This window comes from Prionailurus viverrinus, chromosome A1 (genome assembly GCF_022837055.1).
Source record: "Prionailurus viverrinus isolate Anna chromosome A1, UM_Priviv_1.0, whole genome shotgun sequence".
Taxonomy (NCBI): Eukaryota; Metazoa; Chordata; class Mammalia; order Carnivora; family Felidae; genus Prionailurus; species Prionailurus viverrinus.
The window spans coordinates 119,274,406-119,290,088 of NC_062561.1; the positions used below are offsets into that span (position 1 = coordinate 119,274,406).

The window sequence follows — 15,683 nt, forward strand, 5'->3', positions numbered from 1 at the left end:
AACTTTTGAGACCTCATCAAGATAGAAAGCTTCTGTATGGCAAAGGAAACAATGAGCAAAACTAAAAGGCAACTGACAGAATGGGAGAAGATAATTGCAAATGACAAATCAGATAAAGGGTTAGTATCCAAAATCCATAAAGAACTTATCAAACTCAACACCCAAAAAACAAATAATCCAGGAAAGAAATGGGCAAAAAACATAAATAGTTGATTTTCTTTTTTTTTTTTTTTAATTTTAAAAAAAAAAATTTTTTTTTTCAACGTTTATTTATTTTTGGGACAGAGAGAGACAGAGCATGAACGGGGGAGGGGCAGAGAGAGAGGGAGACACAGAATCGGAAACAGGCTCCAGGCTCTGAACCATCAGCCCAGAGCCCGATGCTGGGCTCAAACTCCTGGACTGCAAGATCGTGACCTGGCTGAAGTCGGACGCTTAACCGACTGTGCCACCCAGGCGCCCCAATAGTTGATTTTCTAAAGAAGAGATCCAGATGGCTAAAAGACACTTGAAAAAATGCTCAACATCACTCATCATCAGGGAAATACAAATCAAAACCACAATGAGATACCACCTCACACCTGTCAGAATGACTAAAATTAACAACTCAGGAAACCTCAGATGCTGGCCAGGATGCAGAGAAAGAGGATCTCTTTTGCATTGCTGGTGGGAATGCAAACTGGTGCAGCCACTCTGGAAAACAGTATGGAGGTTCCTCAAAAAATTAAAAATAGAACTACCCTATGACTCAGCAATTGCATTACTTGGTATTTATCTAAAGGATACAGGTGTGCTATTTCGAAGGGCACATGCATCCCAATGTTTATAGCAGTGCTATTGATAACATCCAACGTATGGAAAGAGCCCAAATGTCCATCGACAGATGAATGGATAAAGAAGATGTGGTGTGTATATATATACCATTTGTATATATGTACCATATGTATATATACACAAGCAAAATTAGAGAATGACTTCACTTGTGGAATTTAAGATACAGAACAGATGAACATAAGGGAAGGGAAGCAAAAATAATATAAAAACAAGGAGGGGGACAAAACATAAGAGACTCTTAAATACGGATAACAGAGGGTTACTGGAGGGGTTGTGGGTGGGGGCATGGGCTAAATGGGCAAGGGGCATTAAGGAGGACACTCGTTGGGATGAGCACTGGGTGTTACACATAGGGGATGAATCACTGGATTCTACTCCTGAAATCATTATTGCACTATATGCTAACTGGCATGTAAATTAAAAAAAACCAACCAACCAACCAACAACAAACAAAAAAACACTACAGCTTCTTGGCCTCTGCCCCAGATCTACATAGTCTGACTCTATGGGAGAGGGACTCTGAAATCCACTTTTGGAACAAGCTCTTCATTTGTCCTTTATTTTTACTCATAATTAGTACATTAAACACTGTATCACAGTACAGTTTTTTCACAGTGTATAAAAATGGTTCCTTATTAGAAATACTGTAACAAGGAACAGTAGTGAAACAAAACAAAAAACCAGAAAACTCAAGCTCCTTTACCGAGGAGCTTTATTCTTACCCCTAGAGAGGAGAATATAGCTAGATGACCAGGAAAAAGCAACCACAACAACCACAGTAAAACTCACTTTTTAAGTTCAAGATGGAGGAGAGGTGAGGGAACTAGCATTAAGAGAACATTTTCTGGAAATTGAACGCCATTCATACATGTCTCCTGTAATCCTCACGATAGTCCAAGGAGGACTGTGCTCCATTAATCCCTGTTACTGATGGGAAATCTGCGGTTTAGAGGTGTGAGTCTTCACCAAGGCTGAGGAGGGAATTGAACTGATGTGTATAGGAGCACAATGCAGGGCACCTTGCCTCAAAACTGAGGGTATTTTAGAAATGCTTTCCAGTGATAAGCCCAGTGCTGTCAGTACTTGGGTTTCAGAGACCCTGCTCTGTGTTCAACTTCCTGGCTGTGAAATCTGAGAAGTGCTTTCTCACTGTAATCACTTGCACGTGGCATCATAAACAAATGGATGAACTCAAGTTGCAAACTAGCTTCTGTTCTTATATTTACTACCTTGTGACCTTCAGAAAATCCTCACATGGCTAATACTTTAAATAGGCAATGTAGATAGCACAGGCTGGGCACATTCACACAGGTGTTCCATGAGTGCTGGTTTTTTTGGTATATCTCTTCTCCCTTGTAAGATGACATTCATTTCTCTCTATTGCGGGAGACTAACATGAGTAAGAAATAGTGACAATGCCATTTATCAATTAATTTCATTGGATCATAATACAATGCTGTCAGTTTGCTCGTCCTCAAATTCTGATGAAAAGGGGTTAGTCTCTGACATTTGTCTTAAAGGAAGCTGTATTGTGACTCTGGCTCATGAATAAGCTTGAAATCAAATTAACTGTTAATTCAGAGCTATAGGATTTAGAACTATAGTTCTTGAACTGTATGTTAGAGATTGTCTATAAACCAAATACATTTCGGAAATCTGCTTTTAATTCTTTTATCTAATTGTTTTTCCTTTGGTATTTCAACTAGGCCTATAGTCTCTTCACAGTATCTTAGAACCTTCTATATTGACTTCATATGGTTACATAATTCTACATAATTACATCTTATCTATCCCTTATTCTCTAGTGCCTGCCTCTGATGCCGTTTTTCAGAACTAGTTTTCATACCCAAGAGATGGTTGAGGACCCTTGACTATTCTGAGTAAATATTTCACAGGCTGATACTAGTTTCTCATGTCTTTGGCTTTCCTTTGTAAGGGTTTTATTGTTACCAACACTGAGAAGTTACTGTTAGTAGAAATTCTTGAGTCTTTCTTGAGTTATGAAGTGAAAACCTGCTTAGATCAAGATATTATGTCTGTTAAATCAATGTGATACTGCTTTGATTTTTCCCTTCTGGTGGTGTTTTAAAGTTGAATTTCAGGACTCATTAAGACTGTAATAGGACTTTAAATGAGTGTGTAGCACTTGGAGTAGTTGTAGGCTATTGCCACAACATGGTACAAAGAGCAGTATTTTCTTACTTTCTTAGAAGATAGTTACTATGAGTTGAATTGTGTACTTCCCAATTCACATGTGGAAGTTCTAATTCCCAGTATCTAAAAATTAAAATTATTTGGAAATAGGGTCTTTACAGGGGTAATCAAATTAAAGTGAGGTCATTAGGGTGGGCCCTAATCCCCTATGACCGATGTCCTTATAAAAAGGAGTAATTTGGACAGTGAGACAGATAGGCACACAGGGAGAAAACCATGCAAACATGAAGGCAGAGATAGGGGCGATGTGTCTTCAAGGCAAGGAATGGCAAAGATTGGCCAGGAAACACCGGAAGCTAGTAGAGAGGCATGGAGAGGATTCTCCTTCACATACCTCAGAAGGAACCCCACTAACTACTGGCTCTTGAACTTGACAGCCTCTAAAAGTATGAGAGGCTGGATTTCTTGTGGGGGTGTAACCCAATTTGTGGTACTTTGTTACAGCAGTCCGAGCAAATGAACACAGTATTGAATAGGGAGGACCTCCCTCAATCAAGCAGCAGCAACAATATCCCTGACAGCCTTTTAGATGGATGGCCCAACACGCACCTGTTGAATAATCCGACTGGCAAGGAGCCTCACTTCACAAACAGCATATTGACATAAATTATCTTCCTTGTGTTGGCTATTCTTGAAGGTAGCCTAAGCTTTTGTGAGCTTTACAAAAATCATTCTTTCTTCTATCACAATAAAGAAGCCCTGTTTGGTTTACCTTGCCATAGCACCGAGTACTTGAAGGTTTATATTTTATATTGGTTGATCGAACAAAGACTAGATTTATCACTTTTTCCCCTTCAACTGTGTCAGCTCTTTTTGAGGGAGTTCAGTGTAAAGTCCCTGGGTAGAAACGGGATTCCATCTAAAAGTAGCTGTTACTAATACTTGCCAATCGATGCCTCACTTTAGTCACTTTGAATAAATGACTCCACCATGCAGCATCCTATTGCAATTACTAAGCAAAAGTAGAGAAAATACTTGTTCAAACTAAAGGATCATGGTGGCAGTCTTCTCCCAGCATCCATGGATTTGTTTATTTTTAAGAAATTTCTCACAGATGTGACACATGGATATTTTCTCCCATATGTTTTCCAGGAGGAGCCACTAAACCATATGGAAAATAATAGAAACAAAAGTCTTCATTGTGTTGTACTAAATCAGTGTAGTCTCTTGAGGGGCGTTGTTTATACTTGGGGAAAGGAAACAATTAGAATGCTTTATTTTTTCCAGGACTAGCTGACTCCAACAGGAGTTAATATGTTTGAAAACATTATGTAGGGTACTAAGTGCCCCATTCCTGCTATTGACATGGGGGCCAAGATGAGCTTAGTCCTTGCCTTCACAGAGCTTACTTTTGATTGTAGAATGGGCACACACAAACACACAGACATACACACTTACTCACGCAACTATAGGTATAAACTGGGGTGTTGAGTGTTCCAACAAACTTGGAGGACCAGATAGCTGTAGGAAAATGTAACAAACACAGGGACTTAATCCCTCTGTTCTTACAGAGATTGATGGCATGACTAGAATATTCTGAATCCATTCCTTATCTCCTTCCCTCCTTCCCTCCCTCCCTCCCTCCCTCCCTCCCTCCCTCCCTCCTCATTTATTAAGCACTACTATATGCTGGAGAATTTACTGACTGTGAAGTTAGAAAATTTACTGAGGCACTCTGAATCTAATGGACTTTCCTTTTTAAAAGCCATCACCTGATTTTTCTTCCAAACCAAACCTGAAGCCCTCCTTTTGTAAGCTTTCACAAATAAGGTGAAGAAAGACCTCTTTTCTCTGTCCAGTACCAACCTGGCATGCCATACCCATTATCAACTCTGCCGTCTTCCCGCTGTATGTACTGGGTATTTGAACAGTGTATGAGCTTTTCATGGTAATGCTTGGATGGTTGTTTAATTAGGTAAGTTCTATATACCTCTTTTCAAGTCTCAATTTGAGTGTCTATAATTTCCTTACTGCGTCATTTCATACAGCTCTAATACAGTACTATGTGCTTGTGGTTGTTTATTTTGTTTCTTATGGAAAATGCAATTTTTGAGCTAGATCATTTTGTTCTTTTCTTTGGGACTTTGGTGAACTATTGTGTGTGAGACTACAGGAGCTTAATCACGTTAGTTGCTATTTAAATTAAAACGTGAGCACGTACTTACATAATGTGCTTTTAATATAGGTAGGATGAAACAAATTCCATGAAAATGAAAGGTTGGTTAAAGTAAGAATAGTGGAGGCTTAGAAGATTTATGGAAGGTCTGAAAAATCTACCCACGCCCTTTAATCAGTTACCACCCTTATTTCAAGGATGTTTTTATGGCAGGGTGCACGATGCAGGTAAAAGATGCATGGAGCCTTCACTTTCAATTTAGGGCCTCCCCCTTAACTAGCTCTGTGACTGCACGAGGTCTTGGGCTACATCTTAAGATGGGGTGAGTCATACTTCCCTTGAAGGCTTCTTGTGAAGATGGAATGCAGTGATACTCCTTCCTGATGCTGTCCTGTGTCAGAGAAAGTTGTGCTTTTGGATTTTTTTTTCTCTCCTCCCAAACCTGGGAATTCATTGTTCTTAGGTTGAACCTTTACTTTGGAGGATGTTTATTGGAGCTTGTTTTTTCCATTTTGATGTTGTTTCTTTTCTTACAGTGTCATGATTTTTAAAGTCCTCTATAAAGTAAGAGTGAATGCAGATGCGTTCAGTGTATATGTACAAAGGGGCTGGTGGGGGAAGATTCCTTTTTCAAATTATGTATGTGTTAACCTGTTACTTCTGTATATTCCCTATAAAAGATAAACTGTTTTTATGCCTTTCCCTACAGTTTCTTATCTCAAAAGGCAACTATCCTAAGGTTAAATAGTACTTTTGCTTCTAATGTGTGTCATGTGTGCCTGAACTTGTTTGCGTGTCTTGGTGAGGTTGCATGAATAAGATGGTGCGTGTTTTCCTAAAAGGATCATATTATGTAACAGACTTGCTACAGTGTTAAGCCTCTAGATGGCAGTTTTGTATATTTATTAGTAACTATTAAGAAGGTCCATTTGAAAATTAGCTGTCCTATATACATCGATAATTAGGAGTCAGCGGTGTGTGTGTGTGTGTGTGTGTGTGTGTGTGTGTGTGTGTGCGTGCGTGTGCGCGCGCGCACGCACATGCAAGGGCTATAGAAAAAATGATGTGACTTACTCCTTAAAGGAGAGGTTTTCTAAATGACTCATTCTTTGGAAATCCTTCCTCCCACCCTTTTGTGATGGATCATTTCATACCCGCTTCCCTGCAAAAGCAGGCATGCTCAGTCCAACCTCTGTTAAAACATTACATTTTACCTTGCTTTCTAAATGAAAAACGTCAGGCTCTTTGCTTCAGGGACGGCTTATTTGTGGATGATGAAGAAAACAGATGGGTGATTTAGGCTTTCTGTCCGGTGTTTGCTGAGCCCCAGGCAGATCCGCTTTCCCTTCTTGGTGTAGTGCGCCTTTATCTTTTCCAACAGATGAACCTCTTTTTCCTGGTTTCAGATTTCCCCTCTCCTCCCCTCCCCTCCTCATCCCTTGTTTGAAATAATATTTGATTTTTGCCTTCCTGGTGGTTGGATTAGAGTGCTGGTCTCAGTACCACTGACATTTCAGAGAGGAAATGGCGTTTCCTTCCTCAGAGGGTGTTCTCCTCTAACTTCCATGACTTGGGTGGAGGTAGACTGGAGGGAAATATTGTGCTTTTGGATTGCTTCTTGGCCATTCTGTAAAGTAAACTAGTTGAGAAGTTCTTGGAGTCTTTAAAACTGAGGCAGTTTGAACTTGCCATCGAGTGATCTTTCTCCTCTTCCTTCTTGTACACGAAGAGAGTGTTTACTATTTGATTCTGGCTTAAGTAAGAACGGGTTGTGGTGGTTCATGGATTTTATGGAGGGAGACTGGGGCAACCTTATTTCTAGTCTTCTGTGTACTGAAATTTGATGGTTTTTTTTTTTAATTTTTTTTTCAACGTTTATTTATTTTTGGGACAGAGAGAGACAGAGCATGAACGGGGGAGGGGCAGAGAGAGAGGGAGACACAGAATCGGAAACAGGCTCCAGGCTCTGAGCCATCAGCCCAGAGCCTGACGCGGGGCTCGAACTCCCGGACCGCGAGATCGTGACCTGGCTGAAGTCGGACGCTTAACCGACTGCGCCACCCAGGCGCCCCTGAAATTTGATGTTTTACTAATGGTGAATGCCAGTTCATTAGCCAACTTCTAAATAAAAAGTGAGGTTTGTTTTTTAAAAATCTAAACCAGAATGTTGCTGTTAAATAAATCTAAGGAGAGGAAAGAACTCAATCAGTAAATACCACTTACTTACATTTGTATTCACTATGAACACGAATAGTAAAACTGAAAAATTGGTAAATGAAGTAATAAATTTTTTGAATTAGAATGTTTTTTCGATTTGTTATCAATAGTGGTAACAAGTATTTTTGTTCTCCCTGAGTCTTATTCATTGTGGCAATTAATAATGCTTTCTTCTGCTGGGTGTTAACATTTGCTTATGCCTATGTTACCTAGCATCATGGCTGGCCTGTAATAGGTAATCAGTATCTGTTTCTTTGGAACCATGCAGTTTAATATGCCAAAGATTTCTTTCTGTGGGCTTCCTGATGTCACAACCACTCTCCCTTAAAATAAAAATAGGGAGCACCTGGGTGGCTCAGTCAGTTGAGCATCTGACTTAGGCTCAGGTCATGATGTCGCAGTCCATGAGTTTGAGCCCTGCATCCAGGTTTGTGCTGATAGCTTGGAGCCTAGAGCCTGCTTTGGATTCTGTGACTCCCTCTCTGTCTCTCTGCCCCTCCCCTGCTGGTTCTCTGTCTCAAAAATAAATAATAAAAACATCAAAAAAATAAAAAAATAGGAAATTATCTGATACGATTGACAGTATTTACTCTTGAGAGTAAATATTATTACTGCTATGACGCTAATTATTTTAGGATCTTTCCTCTGAAGAGGCCAGTGCTATAGGCCGTACTAGGTTATAATTGATTCGTTATTGAAAGGATCTGATCATTTCTAAATTGATGAGAAGCCTGCTTCCGAAAACTTGGTCAGGTGTGTGTGTGTGTGTGTGTGTGTGTGTGTGTGTGTGTGTGTGTGTGTTACCCCTCTTTCCTTTCCTGCACTTAAGGAGCTGGTTACCATGGATCCCAGGGCACATACACTGCATACACGTGGAGGCAATATAGTACTGTGGTTATACATGGGTTTGCCTTCAGAGTCAGCAGGTTGAGGCTTTGCCACTTACTGGTGGTGTGACATTTTACAATATTTTGAGTCTCAATTTTTTAAAGAGGTATAATGATAATACCTACTTCATATAGTTGTTATTATGAAGGACAAATGATAACGCAAGTGAAGTCTTTAGTACAGGACTTGGCCCTTGGTAAATACTCGGTACGTATCAGCCACAGTTAATGGGCCCCCAGTTTGCAACTTCTGGTTTCTTTCTCACATTTTCTGTTTCTTCCTATAACTTGCTCAGGTTGTGGTGGCGTATTCTTTTCACGCAGAAGGATCTGTAGTGCATAAGAACTTTCAGTGGGTCATTAGTGCATTTACAGTTGTGCAGATTCATAACTTTTTATCGCTAAATAGATGAATGTTGCCCTCCAGGGATGACACAGGGTACTGAGTATTGGGAAGAAGAGGAAGTAGCCCATATTTCTCCTTTTTTTTAAGTTTATTTCTTTTTAGAGAGGGATAGCATGTGCAAAGCACACGAGCTGGGGAGGGACAGAAAGAGAAGGAGAGAGAGAATCCCAAACAGGCTCTGCACTGACAGTGTGTAGCCTGATACGGGGCTCAAACTTACAGCACCCTTAGATCATGACCTGAGCTGAGATCAATACTTAACTGAGACACCTAGGTGCCCTTGTTTGTCCTTTTTTTTTTTTTTTTTTTTGAAGATCTGGAGATGCTCTGTTGAATTTGTGAGATGAATCAAGAATACAGAAACACATTGTTGTTGGTTCTAGTGCATGAGATGACTTTATATAATGCCATGATAACCTGGGGTGAAGCTCAGGGATAGAGGCAGAGGAAGTCAGACATAGACACTAGAAGTTGCAGATTGGTGGTTCACAGACATGTTTGGTTTGGTTTGAGTACTGTTTGAGGCAACATTTTGAAGCTGGAAAAATCTCTTAATATTGATCCCCCTTCCCATGTGCCAGTTGTTGATAGAGCTAAATGGTGGATGCCTCCTTTATTTTTTTTAAATCTTTTTCATGTTTGTTTATTTTGAGAGAGAGACAAAGTATGAGTGGGGGAGGGGCAGAGAGCAAGGGAGACAAAGAATGTGAAGCAGGCTCCAGGCTCTGAGCTGTCAGCACAGAGCCCCATGCAAGGCTTGAACCCATGAACTGTGAGATCATGACCTGAGCCAAAGTCAGAGGCTTAATTGACCGAAATATTTAGGTGCCCGGGGGGATGCCTCCTTCAGGTGACGCTTGTGCTCTTTACTTTGCTGCAGTCTCCACCATGCCCTGCTGTTTCACTGTGATGACAGGTGACAGCTGCCACTTTGCATTGCACTGTTATCTTTCCCACAGAAGGGAAATATTTCCTTTGTTCCTTTGATTCTATCAAAAAAGTAAATGTGCAAAAGAAAAAGAAAAGGGCTGCATGTTATGAGGAAAGTGAGACTGAGCCTGTTTTCCCTGGGGCAGTAAATACTTTTTTATTCAATTTCACTCCCTTTTGCCTACTTGCCTGTTGGCTATAGACATTTGAGTGTGTAATTTTATGGACAAGAAAGAAATGTCATTCTCTAAGGTTATTTGGCATGACTTGGGCCGTATCTTTGTGTCAATGAAGTTGTACTGAACCTTAAACCCGTGTAATGGTCCAGGAATGGTTGGGGCCTGTTTTCCCAGTGGCATGTGAGAAGCAGTGTGTTTTCACCTGTGGATGGCAGCCTATTTTTCCAAGCCTTCACCAGTCCCTGTCGTCCTGTCTAAGCATAGAGGCTTCAAACACAGGCTGAGGGAATGTGTGTTTCTGTGGGTGCCACAGCCCTTCTTTCACTCTGAACTTGATTTTTACATGAGTCTTGTTGTGTGGATGCAAGCTAGGGAATGAGTTCTTGCCAACAGAATACTTAGAGTCTTAGGAATGGGTAACCCCTAGATCTTTGGAGGTTGATTTAGAAAGAACAGTACTATTAGACTCTGCGTGTGTTTGTTTTGGTGGGGTGGAGTTAGTAACAGCATTTCCTTGTCCAGTAGGAAGTAGTGGAATTGCCAAGCCCCTGAGATCACTATTGTTGACTCAGATTCAGGAATCAGATTAGAGCAAGAAAGCTGTTGAGTGGCCCTGGAATCTGGGCTGGTTGAGTTTCTGCTTGCTCTCTGCTGCTGAGGAGGCTGTGAGCTAACATGAGTGGTCCCACCTCCTGGATGTGGCAGTAAAGGGTGTCGTGTTCTCCATGGGCTCTTTCTGGAGGCCAGAATTGAAGGGGATATGGCGCTGGGGCACAGTTTGCCCTGTGACAGATGAGTAACCATTTTCTGCATCTCCTCCCCAGTCGTGTGACAGGTGGAGTGCCAGCTTAGAAAAAATTGCAGATACTTGTTCACAGTTCTCAAGCTGATAAAGATAGAGCACTAACCAAGGATTTATTCAGAGTGAAAATGAGGTGCCATATCTTAAGTAGTATTTTAGGATTGAGCTGTAGAAAGGATTGCAGGTCCTTTGTTACTTCTCCCAGCTAGGGAGCAGAGGGAGCTCCTTGGCAGATTTTCTAGAATTTGCTACAGACCCCTTCTTTGTCCTTATCAATTATATGACATTAAGCCCAAAAGGGGGAAGCAGGCCACTTTGATGCTTTTACTCTGGAGGAGAAAGGAAATGGCCGTGATGTCAGAACCTGTGTGTCACTGCAGCCCCTGGTCTGGCTGGCTTTGTGGTAGAGGTGTGATTTTCAGTGCTGTGAGTTTTTTAGGGGTGGGGTCCTGTGTAGCAGAAGCACCTGTGGCTGGTTTCTTTTCCTTTTTTAAACTATATACATACACCTGCCCTTCTCCCTCTGTAATTTTGACCCTTGTGCACACTTGACATCTTTTTCGCTCCACCCCCCACCTCCATTTAGCCCAGTTATAACAACTAATTTTTGGAGCGTTTACTGCGTGTCTGACACTTTGAAATGCTTTATGAATATTTCACTTCGCCTTCACAACAACCGGATGAAGTAGATACTTTTTAAATCTACGTTGTAAAGACTAGCATAGAGTAGTTCAGTCAGTTGTCCGCTAGGCGCTTATATCGGTATGAAGCACCACGGTCAGGGGAAGCGAGCCTAAGTTAGTAATGACAAGTACTCTTTCTTTGGTATTTAAAACCTTTTTTTTTTTTTTTTAATTGAGTTGTAATCACAGTAAGATGCACAGATCTTAATTCTATATCTTTATTACTCCCCACCCAACATCCTTACCTATGTAACCACCCAGATCAAGTTACAGAACATAGCAGTCACCTCGGAAGGTTTCTTTCCAGTGTGCTTCTACCTTTCCCCCAAGATGAAATCACTGTTCTGAATTCTGTCACCATAGATGACTTTCACTAGTGTTTGAACATCATATCAATGGAATTATACTGTTAGTAGTCTTTTGTGTTTGGATTGTTTCATTATTATGTGTATAAGGTTCATTCATTTTGTTGAGTGTACCTAGTGGTTGTTGTTTTTTATTGTTGTGTGGTGTTCCCTTGTTTAAACATAAACAGTTTACTTTCCTAGATGGATATTTGAATGTTTTGTTGTTGTAAAACCTGACCATTATGAATAAAACTGAGTTCTTGAATGTGTCTTTTGGTAGGCTTATATGCACTCATTTATCTTGGATATATAAGTAGAGGTAGAAATGCTAGGTCATAGAACAGGTGTATGTTTAGTATTAGTGGATAATGCCAGAAAGGTTTTATCAATTTTCTCTCTAGCAGTGTATGAGAGTTGTAGTGGCTTTGCATTCTTGCCACTACTTGGTATTGGTGGTCTTCTGAATGCTCTCCATCTGTTATATTTCATTGTGGTTTCAGTTGCATTTCCTTGAAGAGACATCATGTTGGGCCCTATTTCTTAAACTTGTTGGCCTTTTTTTTTTTTTTTTTTTTTTTTTTTTGGTCCTTCCTGAAGTGCCTCTTCAAGTCTTTTATCCATTTTATTAATTGGGTTCATTTTTTCTTATTTGTTGGCATTCTTTACATATTTTGGTTAAGAGTCTCACTGAAGATACAAACCACAAACATCTCTTTCTCTGTAGTTTGCCTTTTCACTCTTTTAATGTTACCTTTTTATAATGAAAATTATTCATTTTGGTGAAGTCGAGGTGTCTCATTTTTTTTCTCCTTTACGATTAGTGCTTTTTGTGTTGTTTAAAAAGAAGTCCTCACCTTTCCATCTCTTGAGAATGTTAAGGCATAAAAATGGAGAACCACTGCTGTAGAAAGTGAGCCACCATCACATTGGCCACCATCATATTCTTGTTTTGGATTGGCTGTTTGAGTGGTATTCTAGTGGTGATCATATTTATGAGATCCTTTAGGTTTTACAGAGCCCTTTATTGTTTGATATTATTTGATGCCATGCAGGAGCTCACTCTGATGCTTAAGGAAGGGCCTAGTCCTTTTTGATGACAGAGGACTTGGGTGGTCAATATTAGCTCACTGTGGCCTAGGGCACCTTCACATTTGCTGTAGTCTTGCGTGCAAGGAAGAAGCAGCAGACTGCTGGGTTCAGATCCTGGTTCTGGGACTGTGGACAAAGTACTTAACCTTTTTGACCCTTGGTTTTTTCATCTGCCCTGTGGGATAATGAGAGTATACCTTCCTTATGATGTAGTTGTCAAGATTAAATGAATTTATATATATATATACATTTATATATACATATATATATGTCAAGATTAAATGAATTTATATATATATACATTGTATATATACATATATGTATATATACAATGTATATATATATATATGGTTCTTAGCACAGCATCTGACATGTCCTCCTAGGATATTTATTATTGTCGTTTTTATTCTGTTACATGATAATGTCACGATTCTTTGTAGAGCTAGAAAGAGCTCTTCAGTTCTCGTCCATTGTTTTACGTTTTCCCTTCCTCATTGCATATCCCAGTCTGGAATTCTCTTTTTCCTTCCTTCTCTCCCCTTTGTTAGGAAAAGCCAGTGCTTTTCACATGTTAACTAAGCTGATGCCCCTAGAAAAGTGTGCTGTCGCACAGGACAGACACAGAAAGTATAGGATTATAGAGAATTTTGCTCATTTTGTTTTGTTTTGAGGCATGATGGCTAGTAGGGACATAGGGAAGGCAAATATGCAAAGAAACTTACTGCTTGATTCCAACATAAAGTTGACCCTTTCACCTTGGTTCTTGGAAATTCACACCTAAGAGATTTGTTCACCTGTGGTTTAAATTGTAACTGAGGAAAAGAAAGTTGGAGCCGAAGGGGTGTTTTCTAGATGTCTAGAAAGGATAGTACTGTGATCCAGATGTACATACATGAGACTGGGAGAAAATAAACTGAACTTGGGATGGGTGATAGGATTGGAACTAAGTGTGTTAAATCGACTTTATTCAGTTCTGTACTGCCCCCTCCCCCCCCCCCCCCCCCCCCCGCCCCACAAAGGGGAACAAAACCACATGTGGAAAAGAACTCACATTTTGATATTTCTTCTTGAAGTGAAAACAAATCCTGTTGACTTTCCTGGTTACTAGGGCCAAGTGGCCTCTGAGTTTGTCTGAACTTCCTCTTTGTGGCTCTGGGTGGGTATCTCACACTGTGTGCCATGAAGTTGATGTGACATGTGCAAGGCCCCTGAAATCTTGGTATGCTAGGCCACTGCCATGGTCTCACTATTTGCTGGTGAGCACCTAGCAGGAAATGAACCAGAGACACATTGGCTGCTTGACCCTAGCATATACCAGAGGGTGTCTTTGTTCTTTTAGTGTGGGGGGACAGGAAGGAAAGGGGGGGACCTGTGGGCAGCCCAGGATAGTGGGCCTCAGACCTCACTGTGCAGTAGGATCACCTGGGAAGTTGGTTAAAATCCATGTTTCCAGCCCCAGCCCAGAAATTCAGTTTCAGGAAGGTGGTTTTGTGTTGGGAATCTCCATTTTAAGGGAACACCTGATTCTGAGGCTGGTGGTCTAGGCACAACAATTTGAGCAACACTCAAAGTTCCAGATCTAGGGGCTTGAGAGCTCTGCAATGCACTGCAGCATTGTATTCTTTTTATCTATAAGCTATTGAAGCCTTTTGCTCGAGGTGGAAGAGTAGAATCAATCTGCCCACAAGCCAAGGATCAGCTCTGTGGAGCGGTGGGCTTCCAGTAAGACCCAGATGCTCATGGGTGTGGCACACTGCATAGGCTGATGGTGGGAGATGGGCACTTGGGTCTGAGAATGAGAATTTCTGAGAAGAGGAGGTAGGGCCCTGGCAGGGGCTGGTGCAGAAAGACCTTACTATATTTTCGAAGTCCCCTTTGTGTTAGGGTGGCAATGCCCAGAATGGCCTTCACAGCAAGGGAATTAGTGTTCTCATGCTCCACGAATCCACTCATGCACCCACTTACTCACCTATCACCACTTTTGTCCACCTACCCCTCCACACACAAAACGTGCACACACATTCACACCCCACCCCTCGAATTTGCAATCCCCATGTACTTACATGCTCACATCTTTGGAACATTTTTTCCTTAGGGGATGTTGAGGGATGATGAATGAAAAGAGGCAAATGTGATATTTGAAATATGTTCAACATAAGTAGGCCTAGCATATTCATTGGAACTTTGGAAATAAAGCAGTGATATAATGGGTCAGAATGAATAGACTCATGCTGTTGAGGATACGGCCAGGCCCATATGTGTGTCAATACCATAGTGTTCTGTGATCACGAACAGTACCACAGACTCACGCGGTAATGGGATGGAATCCTTGCTCATTCGACCTCTGACTGCCTTTTGGGCTTTCTCAAGCTTTAAAATGGGGATTTACATCAGCAGTTCTTAACTTTTTGAGGGTTGCAGTCTTTTTTGATAATGGGATAGATTAAACTGTTAATGCAGAAGAATATACATATGTACATGCGAAGATGGAAGCAAGGTTCATAGACACTCTGGGACCCATCTGTGGAACCTAAGAACTCATGCTTTAATGAGCTCAGAGGGCTTTTAGCCCCTTCTCCCAAGGATGTTTCCATGGTGCAAGTCTCTTGTTGTGGGGTGCTGTCTTTAAAGGGGACTCAACAAACAACATTTGGTATTATGTACAAGCTTTCTGGAGGGTTTGTGCTCACTTTGAAAGAGCAGACAGATTTCAGTGAGCAGTGAAAAGAGGTAATGCATGTGAAGAACTTCACACCTGGCGGGTGGGGGTGGAGGAGGGGCAGAGAGAGAGGGAGACACAGAATCCGAACCAGGCTCCAGGTTCTAAGCTGTCAGCATAGAGCCCAACATGGAGCTTGAAGTCATGAACCACCAGATCATGACCTGAGCCGAAGTTGGATGCTTAACCGACTGAGCCACCCGGGTGCCCCTAAAGTAATCACTTTAATCATTTGTGTTGAGTAACTCTAGGGTCTTGTC

General features: G+C 41.1%; 1 protein-coding gene across 7 annotated transcripts in view; it reads left to right on the plus strand.

The window, feature by feature from the left end:
- ARHGAP26 (Rho GTPase activating protein 26) overlaps positions 1-15,683 on the plus strand; it is a 427,184-nt gene that overhangs the window by 149,502 nt on the left and 261,999 nt on the right. The window lies entirely within an intron of this gene.